The sequence below is a fragment of the Phoca vitulina genome, unplaced genomic scaffold (assembly GCF_004348235.1).
Source record: "Phoca vitulina isolate PV1807 unplaced genomic scaffold, GSC_HSeal_1.0 scaffold33, whole genome shotgun sequence".
Classification (NCBI taxonomy): Eukaryota; Metazoa; Chordata; class Mammalia; order Carnivora; family Phocidae; genus Phoca; species Phoca vitulina.
In genome coordinates, this window is record NW_022589736.1 from 207,616 (window position 1) to 219,214 (window position 11,599).

Consider the following 11,599-nt stretch of genomic DNA (forward strand, 5'->3'; position numbering starts at 1 on the left):
GGGACTTTGGACTAGAGAATATTCCATTTGAGGGGTATTTACTACCTTGGGGTAAAGGAGCGTCCTCTCCTTTGCTCAGTCAGCAAAGCCCAGCCCAGAGTCGGCGTCTCTTCCTGTCGGGACCCACCTGCAGCCTTCGGGATGACCGGCGTCACCGTGACGCGCCAGCACGTTCAGGACCTTTCCACCAGGGAATCTGCCACATGGCCACCTGCAGCCTGTCTCTTTGGCTGGCAGACAAAACAGCTCCTACTGGCATTGTGCGCCTGAGGCCACAAGAGGAATGTGTCGATTCGGCCATCGGTGCCCCCACGTCCACTCATTTTGTGGACATGTTAGGTGAGCACATGGGGATATCTGCTTGTTGAGTCCAGTCACCTTCCAAACCTGGAAGGGGGTTCTTCTGAGCAGCTTCAACATGCCCTACTTTCTTTAATGCACCCTGCAAAGTCCCACAGTGATTCCCACGGGACAGAGCCTCATATGGGCACCTCTGTGTTGGGCCGGGTCGCCACTGTCCTCCTGCCTGCGAGTCAATAGAAACCAAAACATCAGGGTTTTTACCCCTGTTCAATTCTTCCTTCACAGCTGGAAAAACAGTTCGCAATTCAGCCCACCGGACTGACTTGTTTGTACCTTCTTTGATCAGAGTGGTGGCCTTCCGAACAGGATGTTGCCCGTTCCCTTCAGAACGGCCATCCACAGAGAGCCAGCAGCTCTTTGTTGGTCAGGGGGGAGCTGTTTACGGGGCACCGTCCAAGGGACAACAGAATCCAGCGGCATCTTATGCAGTTCCAGAGCCAGCCCCGGGAAAGAGGCTCAGTGCTCAGAGGTGTCTCCTTGCATTCCCCAGGCAGCACGGTCCTGCATAAGCCATCTTCCATTTTATCAGGGCACGCTTCTGGGCACTGCCGTCCCCATGAGAGTGTTTCTCTGACATTACCCAAGACAACACGGGTATAACAGGTGCCAAGATCATTTTAAGTCCTTCCCTCACCAGGGTAACTTCAGTTTATGTTGGGGAGCAAGGTAGTAAATACCCCTCAAATGGAATATTCTCTAGTCCAAAGTCCCAGTGGTCGTCGCTGGGAGGCGCTCACACCGTCTACACAAGGGCCAGAGCACAGAGCCGGGGCCCCTCCCTGCGCTACTCCGTTGGCTCTCAAGCTTACAGGGATCGGATCGCCGCCTTCTGCTTTACAAGAGCAGTTAGAGGAAACATTCCCCAGTCAGGCACAGCCCCATCCCCAAAGTACAGTCTGGCTTGAGAGACTCAACCACCTCATGTAACACCTGTTCCAACATACCAATTCTCATACTTTTACCTTAATTCCATCAACCCTTACATTCCTGACTGTTAACCTCCATTTAGGACTTAAAGCACTAGCGCTCTTAACCCATTAGGACAAAACTCACAGGTTTTGGTTTTACAATACAAAGTAGGGGACATGTTTCCTAGTATGACATAATAGCCATTTGCATAAAACATTAGGTAAAGGAGTCACAACCTCCTTCCATCAGGCCTGCCCAAACATTCCAACTTGTACAGTCTTACCAACGCTTACATTTTTACCTCCCATCTAATTGTAGCCCAAGTCAGGGCTTCACCAGTGGGTCTTGGTGGCACAGTGCACAGGACTCCTACGTCAAGGGGTCTGGGGAGCTTCTCTTCTCCACCCCGGATCACTCATGCAAAAGGCCTTGGATCAGAGAAGATCCTGGGAAGATGGTGGAGGAAGAAGCACTGGGAACTGTCTCCCCACCTGGACAACAACTGCACTAATAGAATCTAAAGTAACCACATTAGAACTCTGGAGTCCTGTAGAAGGCTTACAACTTCCAGCAGAGGCTCCAGAGGGTAAATTGCCATCGATTTCAGCTCTTCCCACAGTAGCAGCCTCCGGCCCCCAGCCCCACACAGGCAGCCAGCCACGTGGTACGTAGCTCGCAGGGTGAACTAGGGTGGACGAAAGGGACCCTGTCCTCCAAGTATCAGGAATCTCAGCCCAGAGGTGCACAGAGGTGGGCAGCCACTGCTGTCCCCCACCCCCTGTGACAAGCCCCTGTCTCTCCTGCTGAGGTGACTTCCAGGGGATTTGAAGGGCTGGTGCCTTTATCCCCCATTCATTGTTCCCTTTTCCGCTTTCAGGAGCCAGACATTAAAAACTAGAATGTTCAAAACCACTGCATATAATGGAGACAGAGAATAGAGTAGCATGGTGGTTACCAGGGGCTGGGCTGGGGGGGGGAACTGGGGAGATGTGGTTCAAGGGCACAAACTAGTAGATAAGTAAGTCCTGGAGATTTAATATCCAGGACAGGCATTATAGTCAAGAGTCCCGTATCACACACTTCAAAATTGCCAGGTGATGAGATCTTAGGTGTTCTCACCACGTGGAAGAAATGATAATGATGTTGGCGTGCTCACCCGCACCACGGTAGTATCCATCGCTGTGTATAAACGTGTTAGACCAACACCTTCAGCTTACACAGTGTTCTGTGTCCATTATACCTCAGCTAAAGAAAACACCAGCCCCCACCCCCACCCCCAAAAACCAGAATGAAACAAAACAATTGTGCATATGGGAGGAATGAGAAAGCCACTGCACGTGTCCAAGGAAGGGCTCAGATAAGACCTGGGAAGACGGCAAGTGAACCCTGCAGGCTGCTCCCAGGCACAGAGACCGCCCACGATCTTTGCAAAAACAAAAACAATCAATAAGCACAATAACAAAGTGGGTGGGAGAATCTGGTGTCCAGAGCTAGGGCATTATTAGACTCAAATGTCTAGTGTGCCACCAAATAATCACCAGGCCGGCTGGCTGGCTCAGTCGGTGGAGCAGGTGACTTTTTTTTTTTAAGATGCTATTTATTTGTTTGTTTATTTATTGAGCACACAGTGGGAGGGGCAGAGGGAGAGAAAGAATCTCAAGCAGACTCTTCCTGAGTGCTGAGCTCCATGCAGGGTTTGATCTCAAGGCCCTGAGATCAGGAGCCCCAGCAGGTGACTCTTGATCTTGAGGTTATGAGTTCAAGGCTGGCGATGGGTGTAGAGATTACTTTAAAAAAAAAAAAGAAAAAAAAAAAGGCAGGGTCGCCTGGGCGGCTCAGTGGGTTAAGCATCCAACTCCTGGTTTTGGCTCAGGTCAAGATCTCGGTGTTGTGAGATCCAGCCCTGCATGGAGCTCCATGCACAGTGGGGAGTCTGCTCTCCCTCACCCTCTGCCCCTTCCCCACTCTAAAATAAACAAATAAATCTTAAGAAAAAAAAAAAGGCATACAAGGAAACAGGAGAATATGGCCCACTCAAAGGGGAATAAAATAAATCAACGGAACTGTACCTAAAAAAACCTAATGGCAGACAAACACTCTTAAGATTCTACTTCTTTTTTTTTTTTTAAAGATTTTATTTATTTATTTGATAGAGAGAATGAGACAGAGAGAGAGAGCATGAGAGATGGGAGGATCAGAGGGAGAAGCAGACTCCCCGCCGAGCAGGGAGCCTGATGCGGGACTCGATGCAGGACTCGATCCAGGGACTCCAGGATCATGACCTGAGCCGAAGGCAGTCGCTTAACCAACTGAGCCACCCAGGCGCCCTTAAGATTCTACTTCTATGAGGTACTTAGTGTCATCAAAACCACAGGGACAGAGAGTAGACGGTGGGTGCCAGGGGCCAAGGGACGGGGTGTGGGGAGTATTTAATAAGGACACAGTCTGGGTTTGAGAAGCTGAGGAGGGATCTGGGGGCAATGGGGTTGATGGTGCACGACAGTGTGAACATCGTCAGTACCACTGAACATGTGAGATGGTAAAGCTTACATCTGTGTGTTTCCACCAGAGTGACAAAAAAGATTGATGTGGAAAACAAACAAAAATAGCCAGGCTACTTGGTTAAACAGATCACACTGCATGGTCCCACGCATATTTAGTAAGTGCGAACTAGTCAATGGTGCTAAAAAGCAGATCAGTGCTTGCCTGGGCAGGGTTGGGGGAGGCAAAGGGCACGAGGTTAATGTGGGGGTGACGAATACCAGGATAATGATAACGGTTTTAGGAGTGTATATATGCATCAAAATGTATCAGACTGTACACTTTGAATATGTGCAGTTTATTGTATGTCCCTCATATCACAGTAACACTTTTTGGAAAAGAGTTTAAAAAAAAAAAAAAAGTGATTTGGGTCCCCAGGGAGGGGTTGAGCCAAGGGACCCTGGCCCCGTTGTTCTCCATAACCTGACTGATCTGCCCAACCACTGCCCCGGTTGATTGCTGGTCAGGCTTCTGGTTGTGATCTCTGCCTCCTGGATTCTACAATTTCTCCAAGCCAGGGTCAATAGAGAAGACTCATTTGAGACCCACGGTGCTGTAGTAAAACCTTTGTTCTCATTCCATCAATTCAGCGTTTATTCACCCCACTTAAAAGAAACCTTCTAAAGATTTTCACCCTGCTGGGATGTGTACTGCCACTCCACTCTTCCCTCTCTTTCTCCTCTTTGTTTCATTTCTATCAGTATTCACTTTGTTCACTTTATTCCTTAATAACTGTTTAAATTTTCCACGCTGCTAAGACCAGCCTCTTGACTCTCTCTTCTGACTCCTCATTTTCTCATTAATTAATCTAATATTAAATTTTTTTTTTAATTTCATGTATTCTCTACGTCCAACATGGGCTCAAACTCACGACCCCAAGATCAAGAGGCTCATATGTTATTGACTGAGCCAGCCAGGTGCCCCACACATTTTCATTTTTACTAAGACCCACAAGAGGAAGCAGAGACAGCAAATGCAGTAAGATTTCCCAAACTGCCCTTTGGCTTTGCAGCAGATTATATGGGGTTCCCATGCAAAAGGGCATCCCTTAACCACAGCCTTTACCATGACCTGAGAAACAAGCATATTCAGAGGGTGAATGTCCATCATGAAACTTACATACAGCTTACATACATGGCTTACATACAGAGCACATATGCTGCTTCATCTGGGGTGATCCACTTGGCATTTATAAGGGGGAAACAGACGGCCCACCTTCTTGGGGGAAATGGTCCTTACAGTGGCTTTTATCCCATCTGCCAGGCTGGCTGTTCCCTCCCGTGTGTCTGGATCATGTGCAGCCATCTGTGATAGTTTAATAGGGAGCCGTGGGTCCTGACTCACCCAAACATGTTCTTCCACTCTGCAGCATTCACAACCAAAGACAGGCCCCACGTGAGTCACTCTCACAATCCTGTCAGTAAGGGCTCCTCAGGAAGCTGATGATAGCAATCTACGAAATGAAACAACTCCTTCACCCTGGCCCCTGGTTTCAGTGGCTTCTTAGTTTTGCCCTTCCCCTACATTGACTACCTCCTTGGTGAGCAGAGGTCTTAGAGGTACTTTTTGTTGTCACTGGATAACTTTTCCCTTGGGGAGTGGCTTTTAGGCAAGTGGCTGAAGCTTAGATGCACCCAAACCGAGCTTGGTCCAGCAACAAGGTCAGACCCAGCATTCTCTTTTAATTGCATTTTAACTATTACAGATAACCAAGGGATTGAATATTTTGCCTTTTCCTTACTAGTTTGCATTTCCGTATGCCTCCAGTGAACCAGCTCTCAGGGAGTTGGTAACTCTTACCTGGAGTGACTGAGTGCAGGACAGGTGCTGCTCCCTACCATGGGTGTAGGAATCAGAGGCTCCTTGCTTGTCACCCACCTTTTTGCCTTTCTTTTCCCAAACCATGTTTCTGTGAGTCAGGGCCATTCTAGCAAATCCCAGTTCCCCGACACCAACTGTAATGAAAACCTTGTGTCCCTGGCACCCTGATTTATAAGGGTTTTAGGAACTTTGTGCCAGCAACTGGCGGCATATATAGATATATAGATATACAGATATAGACACACATTTTTTTCCCTATTATTTCACACCATGTTTACCATCAGATTGGCAGAAATCTGAAAGTCTGATGATGCCAAGTTGTATCCAGGTGTGAGCCAGGTGAAACTCATGTGCTGTTGTCAGGAGTGTATTTCGTGGTTGCCCCACTATGGGATCAAATCTTCACACAAAATTTGGTTCAAATGTGAAGACTGATGAGGCCACTCACACCAAGAGACTATGACAAGATTGATTACTGAGATAATGAGGCTTTCTATGGGGAGCATGGCCAGCCCCCAAGCAGATCTGAAATGGCTTGAGAGAGCAAGGAGGTGCTCTCATTATGGCTGGGGGGGGGGGGGCCTGGGCTGAGGGCCCCTCCACACTGGCCAGGGGTTCCCTGATTTAAATTTCCAATCCAGTGCCAGAGAGAGAGCACCAGGGCCTTCTTATTGGCTTGCCCAGATGTGGAGCACAAGGGGAAGAGGGAGGCATGTGGCTTTAAGGCTGTCAACTATCAAACATCAAAAATGGAGTCAGACTCTTTATTACAGAGTGTAAATTAATACCTACACTTTGCAAACCAGTTTGGCCATATTTAATAAAGCTAAAGAGCATAATCTCCGTGGTGGATAAAAGATGGCTGCAAATTCTTTGTTACTCCTCCCATTGAAAGGTGGAATCAAATCCTCTCCCCTGGAGCCTGGGCTGGCCCCAGTGGCTTGATCAGTAGAATGCCATAGAAGTGATGGTCCTCGGGGTTGAGGTTCTCAACCTCCAAGGCTGAGTCTTGAGAAGCCTTGCAGCTTCTATCCAGGCCCCTTGAACCCTTGTGCTGGGGCAAGCAGCTGCCATGTCTGGGATAGCCATACCATGAGGACATCCACGCAGGCCACAGGCAAGGGCCATGTGGGGAGGGAAATGCCGACTGGCCCCAGTTGATCCAGTGACCCAGCCATCCAGCCTGGGCCTCAGATGTGGGAACCAAGAAGACTTTTGATGACCCCAGCCCCAGCCACTATTTACGTGCAATTGCACGAGAGCCCAGCAGCAAGAATCTGCAGCAGAACCCAGCTCACCCTCAAAACTGTGAAATAGAAAACCAAATTGCTTGAAGCCTTCTAAGTTGTGGAATGGTCATTATGCAGCAGCAGGAGAACAACGGAACACCTCCCCCCACTGATTCACTCTTCTAGATGGATAACAGCATTAGGCTCCCACCCACGTGTCCATGGAGGTCTGTGTACAACGATGTGCATTAGAATGTTGTTTATAACACTGAAAAAGTGCCAAAAGATGAAGTCCTTCACTGATAGAAGAGTTGAGAAATAAATCGGGGCATAAACATTGGATGAAAAACCATACAGCTATTAACAAACTACATCCAAATGCATTTTTAGGGATAAATCTCAGAAACATTCTGGAAAACAGCTGCCTGGAGTCCTTTTTTTAAAAGATGTTTTCATTTTTAAGTAATCTCTATATTCAACATGGGGCTCAAACTCACAACCCCAAGATCAAGAGTCATACGCTCCACTGACTGAGCCAGCTAGGCGCCCCACAGAGTCCTTAAAAAAGAAAAACCAATGTCCTGAAAGACACATAAAAAGACAAGCAGACTATTTTTACTATTTTTTGTAAGTAGGCTCTACACCCAACATAGGCTTGAACCCATGACTATAAGATCAAGAGTTGCATACTCTATAAACTGAGTTAGCCAGGTGCCCCAACAAGCAGACTATCTTATTTTATTTTTTAAAAGGTTTATTTATTTATTTAAGAGAGAGAGCAAGAACGCGAGCAGGGGAAGGGGCAGAGGGAGAGGGAGAGAAGCAGACTCCCCCTGAGTGCAGAGCCCACAACGGGGGGGGGGGGGGGGGCTCTATCTCATGATCCTGAGCTCGCGACCTGAGCCAAAATCAAGAGTCGGGTGCTTAACCAACTGAGCCACCCAGGAGCCCCAATGGACTATTTTAGATTAAAGGAGACTTGAGAGAAATGACAGCTAAATGTGGTCCTTGATTTCATCCTGGATCAAAGAAAACATCATCTAAAAAGGGCATTACCGGGAACATTAGAACATGGGCTGTATACTAGGTAAGGTTATTGTATCTTTTTTATCACTGTTCAGTTTGTCACATGTGATAATGGTACATGATTACATAGAATATCTGTGCCCTCAGGAGATGCCAGCTGAGGTAGTCAATGGTTTAGCAAAATGTGTGCGGATATGTGCTGTGTAAGAGAGAGATAAAGCATATGTGGCAAAATGTTCACAATTGTGAGCCTACATGGAGGGTATTCATTATATTATTCCTGCAACTTTTCTTGAGGTTTGAAATTTTTCAAAATGATTGATTCCACTGATACATACAACATGGATGGATCTCAGAAGCATTATGCTAAGTCAAAGAAGCCAGGTGCAAAAGACCATATACCATACATTATTCCATTTAGAGAGCATTCTGGAAAAGACTAAATGACAGTGACAGAAAGCGGATCAGTGGTCGCTGGGGACGAGGTACGGGAGAGAGCCTGAGAGAGCAAAGGGGCTTGGGGCACTCTGGGGATGAAGAAAGTGCTCTCTACCATGATTGTGGGAGGAGTTACACCACCACATATATTTGTTAAAAACTCATCAAATGAAACACTAAACTTGGTGAGTTTTATTATATAAAAATTATTCCTGGGGCACCTGGGTGGCTCAGTTGAGTGTCCCACTTTTCTTTTTTTTTTTTTAAGATTTTATTTATTTATTTGTCAGAGACAGAGATAGCGAAAACAGGAACACAAGCAGGGGGAGTGGGAGAGGGAGAGGCAGGCTTCCCGCCGAGCAGGGAGACCGATGTGGGACTCAATCCCAGGACCCTGGGATCATGACCTGAGCTGAAGGCAGATGCTTAACAACTAAGCCACCCAGGCGCCCGAGTGTCCCACTCTTGATTTCGGCCCAGGTCATGATCTCAGGATCGTGAGACTGAGCCCGGTGTCGGGCTCCGTGCTCAGTGCTCAGGGGGGAATCTGCTTGGGATTCTCTCTCTCCCTATCCTGCTGCCCCTCCCTCCCCTGCTCGCACGCTCTCTCTCTCCCCCAAAAATATATAAATAAATAATTATTCCTTGTAGTGGGTTGAATTGTGTCTCCAAAAAACAGATGTCCGAGTCCCAATTTCCAGTCCCTGAGAATGTGCTGTTATTTGGAAATAGAATTTTTGCAGTTGTAAGTTAAAGATCTCACAATGAGACCATCCTGGACTTAGGATGGGCTCTACATCAATGAATAGTGTCCTTATAAGAGAAAGTAGAGAGAGATCTGAGACCCAGGGTCACAGAGAAGGCCCAGAGGGGGAGGCCATGTGAAGAGGCAGGCAGAGGTTGGAGAGGTACTCTTCCTAGCCAAGGAACATCCAGGGTCTCTGGCAGCCACCGGATGCTAGGAGAGAGGCACGGAATAGAATTCATCCTCGGAGCCTCTAAAAGGAACCAACCCTGCCCCCACTTTGATTTTGGACTTTTGGCCTCTGGAACTATGAGACAATAAATCGTTGTTGCTTAAACCACCCAGTTTGTAGTAATTGATTACAGCAGACTTAAGAAACAAATACCTACTTCCATAAAGCTGAGTTTTTTACTTTGTGTGGGTTTTTTTAGATGGGAAGAAACTTGGAAACATCAGGTTAAAAGGAAAAAGCGAGCTGCAGAACAACGCATTCAGTGTGAACTATTTTATATAGAGGTTTAAAGCACTCCCAACAATACTACTTATTGTTCATAGACTTTGTCTATGTCGTAAAAGCCTGCAGGCCCCTTGGTCTGGACCTGCGCCATTCCCACGGGGTTGCCTCTATGGCAGGGGGCATCTGCTGGCCTCTGGACGCCAGCATCGACTGCCCACGGCTCTGTGAGGTCTGTGGAGTCTTCCCCAGGGAGCAGACCTTGGAGCCAAGACTTGGCATAGCAGGGGCCCAACAGGCTTTGGGGAAGGTGGGGGAGAGCGTTCTAGGGTGAGCATGTGCCTGGAGGCTCCAGACAGCGGGCTTGTCGGAGGGCTGGCTGGAGAACCTGTAAGGGCTGGCTGATCTTCCCCTCCCTTCGCTGGCTATGTCCCAGCCTCCCTGGGGCCTCCCTGGGGCCACTCTGCCCCTCTGATCCATTTTCCTCCTGGTATCAGTGAGGAGGCTGGGGGAGGGGAGCCGAGGGGCAGGGAAGGGGCTGGGCAGCTGGAGGCCAGAATTCCTGGGTCCAGATGAGGCAGGGCGCTGATTCAAACATCCAAAGAGTGACTGGGGCTGGGCCAGGCAAACTGGGCTGAGGGGCCTCCCATTGCAGGCACAGGCGGATCACTGGGCGTCCCTGAGCTGGTTTCGGGTCCGAGAATGGCATGACCTCACAGGGTGGCGGTGAGGAGGAGATACACTGGAACGTGGGTGGTGAGTCACCTCTGCGGCCTTGCTATGGCCCTGCTGAGGGCCACCAGCAGGACTTGACCCTTCCTTAAGCCCCACAACCCTCTAAGCTAGCAACTGACAGGGAAAGTGAGGGTTGCAGAGGTTAATCAGCTAAATGACCCAGGCGCGCCCAGCTAACGTATGGCCAAACTGGGATTTGGCCTGAAGCCATTGATGCCAGTGTCCATGAGCCAAGCTCCTGTGCTGTATTGCTTTATAGGTTCGTTTCTGGTTTGTAGGTCTATGCCCCCTCCCAGCTGCTGGGTGGAGCTTCGAACGTCCTGGGAGGAAGGCCTTGACCACTTCATCCCCAGGTGAGTCCAGCCCCCTGCCTGGCAGAAGGGGGGCTCAGGGAATGTGTGCTAAGTATGGGTGTGGGTGGGGCTCAGGGTGACCCTGGCATTTGGAGGGGTCAGGTGGTGGCACCAAGGGGAGACTGAGGCATCTCCAAAGTCCACCAGGCTGTCGTCACAGTGCTGTGGCAAAACAATGGTGGCCTCACTAGGCCTCACATGCAGCCCTCAGACCTGTTTGCAAAGGAAATGGGCACCCCTCCTTTGCGTTGGCAGGAAACCTTCTCCCAGCCCTCCTGGGACCCAGCAGTCCCAGCCCCTAAACCACCCCTCCAACGAGTCCTTGCACCCGTTTTCCCACAAGTCAGGAGGTCCAGCTCCCATCTTCCTTATTTCTCTAGAACCCAGGCAGCTAGGCCCCAGTCCCCCAAGACTCAGGAGTCCCGACAGCCAGCCAGAGGCCTGGGAGCCAGGTGCCCCCAGCTGACAAAAGCCAATAGCGCACATCTCTGCCCAACTTCACATTCAGTAATGTCCTCGGTAGCTTGAAATCAGCCGGGCAGGGAGCACAGTACCTCAGAAACTGCCAAGTCAACAAACTGGGGCTTTCTTTTTCCCCAGAAAGCCTGTTGTGGAAGAGCTACCCGCACACCAGCTGTTCCAGCTCTCCCTTTGTCCCTGCCCCCCAGGCCAGGAGGCCCCGGACCGCGCGCCAGGGAGCCCTGGGAGTCTGGAGGGACTCATCCCCCGCATGCCCAGGCTGCCTTGGGCTGGACCCGGCCCTGAATCCTCCTGGTCTCCACACCGAGTCCTCTGTCCTCGGACTGGAGCATGGGGTCCAGCCTCGTGCCACCTCGAAACTGAGAGCCCCGAGTTCAGAGGCACACACGCTGAGGTCTCAGCACGGGAATTAGCACACACCCTCAAGTCACACTTCTGAGGTTCACATTCAAGTTCTGTCGGTGTAGCCCCAGCAAGTTAGGGGTCCCCCCTCAGCCTCAGCTTC